This window comes from Lactuca sativa, chromosome 4 (assembly GCF_002870075.4).
Source record: "Lactuca sativa cultivar Salinas chromosome 4, Lsat_Salinas_v11, whole genome shotgun sequence".
Classification (NCBI taxonomy): Eukaryota; Viridiplantae; Streptophyta; class Magnoliopsida; order Asterales; family Asteraceae; genus Lactuca; species Lactuca sativa.
This window is the reverse complement of record NC_056626.2, coordinates 174,508,128-174,513,531: the sequence shown is the minus strand read 5'-3', so window position 1 is coordinate 174,513,531 and position 5,404 is coordinate 174,508,128.

The following is a 5,404-nucleotide window of genomic DNA, read 5'->3' as shown; positions in this document are numbered from 1 at the left end:
TATGATTTTTAGGATTTTTTTGTTTTCCAAATAACTCTTCCATATATATATATATATATATATATATATATATATATATATATATATATATATAATAAGTAACAGTTTATGGGTGGAGTCAAAATCTGTGGTCTTTAAAACTCGGTATGTATTCCCTTGGGGATATTTATAACTATCCACCTAATTGTAAAAACTTGGATGGATAGGAAGAAAGTCATTACATGGATTTCTTCCAAAGTCATGGACTCAAGTAGTAGCCTAAGAGATTTCGAGTGTCCTAAATAATTTTCTAGAAATATACGAACTATAGTATTAATAAAAATGAAATTAGTATTGTTTGCTAGTTTATATGTGAAAACTAAAATTGAAATATTGCGAAAAGATTAAAAAAAAAGTGAAAAAAGTTGTTTAGAAATGAAAAATAGTGAAAAAGAGAAAAAGTTCCACAAAATAATAGTGTGTTGCAATAAATTTAGCTATAATTTTAGGACAACTATTTTATACAATATTTTCTTCTTAAAGTTTAGTCAATTGGAATTTGGCAATAACTTTTGAAACGAAAACGGTAAATAAAAGAGAATAGGTGGTATGAATGCAAAAATAAATATTGATCAAAATAAGTAGGGATCATTTATGAGGATTATGAGTATTTAGGACTCGGGAAGTACTTAAGATTTTTTTGACACAAATATATGCATTAATAGGGAGACATAATTGGTGAATTCAAATTGGGTTATTCTGTGTGATGTTGGTGAGCAAAGTTTTGATGTGGCAGTATTAAAATGAAATCATAATCAATATAGTTTTGCTTTGTGACATGCAAAAGAGTTGTGTGTGGTATTTTGATATGACCTTATTTAACTATGTATTTTAGGCCATACTGAGGGTTTTATTTCGTTCTACTGAGGGTTCTATGTGAAAAGGAAATTATGACTTAACATATGCCAAATCAATTTTTAGAGTGCCACAAAAAGCATTCCTTTCATCTTTCATACAGTAAAAAAGGATTAACCAACGGAAAGAATCCACCAAAGAGGAAATCCACTAAAGGGGAAAGAAGCTTATCTAGAGGCATGAAGATCAATGGCTCACATTATGGATCTGTTTATGGATCTCATGATGAATTAAAAACAAATTATGCATCCACTGTGACAAATGGTTAGGAATATGATATTGATGTACAAGATTTATTTATAGAATGCATTCAGGTATCATTTTAGATTTTAGGTGGTTTTGTATGTTTTTGTTTATATTTATGTGTTATTTTACTATAAAATTAGTTGCACTTTTGTCATAGAAAAATTTATATGCACTATCAAACGACCCTTAAAATATCTTTTGTGTTTTTAGCCATATCTAATGACTCGTAACTCTGATTGAGGAGATTTAAAATGTTCTGGAAAAAAAAATTGGACGACTTTCGTGTTTGTGCCAAATTCGGATTCCCAGTTCCCACGTCGTGGTAAAGGCATTTCCATGACATGGTTAATAAAAAATTTGTGCATGTAATAGAAACCCGATGCCACAACATTACAAGTATTTTGCCATGATATGGTGACGCCGAAACCTATAAAAGAGCCGAAAATTAACCCTAATGACTTATACTAAAAGCCCATTCAGTTTCTACAAAAATAAACCCCCCGTGTTGTGATTTTAAGGTTCTAAAAGTCAGCCGAAGGGCTGTTAAACTGATATAGAGTGAAGATCTGAAGGATTCGAGAGCGTCTTCATGATGGGAATCTTTCGATTTTGTTATTTTTATCACGATTAGTATTCCATTTGTGTTCCTTTAGTCTTTTACTTTCTAAATTTAGGTGTTAAAACCTTTTCCTTTTGTTTAGAGTAGATGAATCCTGATATTATGCACTGAATTCAATAATTCAGGTTTTATTAGTTTGGTTATTAATTTTCGTTGATTGATCAAATCATCTATCATGTTAAAGTATTGATTTTTGTTGCTTACAACTGAGTTATGTGTAGTTTAGATGAACAGTCTAATTACATTGACTTGAACCTTAACTGTTTTATGTCTATAAACTTTTAGGACTGGAGATCGAACAAATCCTAGGGTTAGTTCATATTAATTGATGATTTAGACTGTTTTTGGGAGGCTAGATATCCATTGTATGTTTTGATTGATTTTCATGACCATTGATGAGAAATCAATAGATCACAACTTTCATATGCCGAATATATAGTAAATTAATTATGTGTTCGTTAATTACATGATCATAATGTTAGTTGTCTATTAATTATTAGTACTAGCAAATCCGATCAAGATAACTAAAGACATTAGAATTTGGTAACCAGCTAATAAATCCATTGCACGGTTAACGAATTTAACCATGATGTTAAGAAGTAATACAATCCAAACCAAAGTAATTGAAATGATTCGTTTCAATTAGTTTATCTAGTTTGTTAGTTATTGATAACTTAACATTTAATAATCAAACCCCCTATTTTATTGATTTTTTTTTATTTGGACCAACCTATAATAAAAAATTCTAATCTTAATTCAATACCATTCCTCTTGAGTTCGACACCCTTGCTTTTCAAAACTATATTATACTCGATCGGGTTCGCTGCCTGTATGGTGTTGGTTTAGAAGTGATAGACTAAGCATTGTAAATGAAAAACTAGTGGATTAAAATACACATCAGGATCACTGATGTATGTGAGAAAATGATATGTGTTTATGTGGAATGGGGACTTGATTTTGGGAAAGAATTCAAGGAGATGTTTCATATAAGGAACTAGGTTTGCTTAAATGTGTCGGTGGATGGATGGAATAGATTAGCGAACACATCAGCGGAATGTAGGCGAGCACCTCGACATAGTCCGCGAGGTGAAGGAGATCGATAGTGGTGTGGGTGTTTTTGTTGGGTTTATATTCAAAAATAGTCTCAAAACTACAAGTTTTGAAACAAAAAGATTTTTAAACAATATCATAAAAACAGTTTTATTTCCCAAATAAATGATCATTATGCAAGGCATTGAAACATAAAATCAACCATAGAAATAAAATATTACAACCTATGTAAACATTGATTCTCATGGGAGATTTGAAGTTGTTGAAGTGTGACAGAAGCAAGAAGTAGAGCTTCTCTACGACTATCCACCAAGCAAGTATAAATCACGTCAAAATGCTAGTCTTCACTTGTATTATGTACCCTTTAATCCTTAAAGAACTTATACCAAATAAGTCTTAAAAGGAGAAGCGCATTAAACACTAAATTATACATTTCACAAAGCAAGAGAGGTGAGGAAAAGAGCTCATAGAGCTCTCGACATTTAGAGAAGGAAAAGAGAAGAAGATTAACCCCCATAAACAGGTATGGAAGCTATAATTTTAAACCATGATCGAATCTATGGAAGCATTGATTTATATATTCCTCTTAGTCTCGACTCTAGGGATAATTTTATTCGCTATCTTTTTTAGAGAAACTCCAAAAGTTCCAACTAAAAAATAAAAAAAATGAAATGATTTTTCATTATCACAATTTATGTAATGAGCCTCCCAAAATTGGGAGGCTCATTACTTCAATTGGTCCTTGTGTTCGATGAATGGATCTCTTAGTTGTTGAGAAGGTTGCCCAAAAGCGGTATATAAGGCATACCCAGTAAAGCTTACAATGCTTCTCTTTATACGCATACACATGTGTAGTAAGGGCCATGCTTCTTATTAATGAAATGCATGGAGATATAAGTATGTATGGTGTGTATGATGCAAGTCAAACAAGAAAGCTCCATACCTCCTTACATTTTCAGCCTCAGACACTGAACATAAAAGTGATATGAATTTCAATAGATTTTAAGAATTGATTTGTACATGTATAAATATTAATGAACTTCTATAGGTCCAAATATATGTGAACAACTTATTCATTCATACCTTATGAGAAATATTTGTTTTTCTCTCTTAGAAAATACTTTTTCAGTAAATAACAATTTTCCAATTAAATAAAAGTATGGATAATATTTATTTGTAATCAAATTCTAATAAATAATCATTAAGTGATAATTTCTATAAGGTGTGACCCTATGAGATCATATACTATTAGAACATAGCATTCTATAATGATTCTTAGGGATATAGATCTTTAAGTTTTAAACTGATTCCTAGAACCTTATTTCCGACTGCGAATCCATGGATACGTGTCCCGAGTACGAAGGGATTGAAATTGTTTTTCAACCAATCCATGCATTAATCTCATCTTGTTATAATAACACTATAGTGCAGATTCACGCCACGTCTTGTTATATAATAACACTATTGTGTGTATGTATGCACCATTGAGAATTCAGGAATAATAAATCATTAAATAAATTAAAAAATGGGTATAATGGTAAACTTAGTATATCTAATTATTGTAAACAAATAATTCAATTAATCTCTCCTTTATTAGTTAAACCCTACAAAACCAACATCCCTAACCCTAAAGAGTACGACGTCTCCTCAAATCATCGATACCTCTGTTCCTCTTTTCCACCGGAAATCGATTCCAGACATCCGAACACCACCGTGGAAGGGAATAGTAATTCTGTTTGGGGAATGAGATCTAAATGATTCTACATATATTTCTCAGACAAGATCTGGCATCCACTATTATCCTCCATCATGACAGCAACTTCTAGATCCTCTATTTGACTACTTTTCTTCCTCATCTTCATGTTCGTCGGCCTCTTGCTTTGACTGTGTTTAGTGGGTAGTCATCTTGAAGAAGTACTATCGTGGCCCTAATGCAGTTGCTCGATTGTGCACCCCAATCTACCAGGTAATTAATACTTTCCCTCTTTGAATTTGAATATCTAAATAATGCTATGCTCCTGTACTAATCATAACATGTTTTTTTAGCTGTAGTGTGAGAATGGGCACATAGCATGTTCCCCGTGTTGCAAGAAATTGAACCTCAATTGTCCTTTTTTGCAATGGAGACGTCCAATGCACTGGTGACCAGAAAAGTTTATCATCTCATCTCTCAATTGCAATAGTTAGAAAAGCATAAGAGATGTTTCAAGCCAAATTCTCGGTAATTGACTAATTCTGTATTTAAAACATAGTTTCTAGTAATTCTTACAATCAGCATGCTTGTGAAATATTTGACCGGTTGTGTCTGTGGTAAGGATGAAATTTCCAAGCAAATATTGCTAACACACCGATGTATTCTGCCATATGTATTCTACCAGAATATATACCATGATTTTGAAGAATTTATGCATTATTAGACTTGTAATTCTCAATAGGATACCATTAATGTTTGTTTTTACTTTTTCTCTCTTTCAATGTATAAAAAAACCCAATTGGTGTTGTTTTTTTTAGAAGAAATTAGTCTATTATGATGTGAAAGCTGAGTATGAGATGTGAATGGAATTGTGTGCTTTCTGTCAGAATTTATATATATAT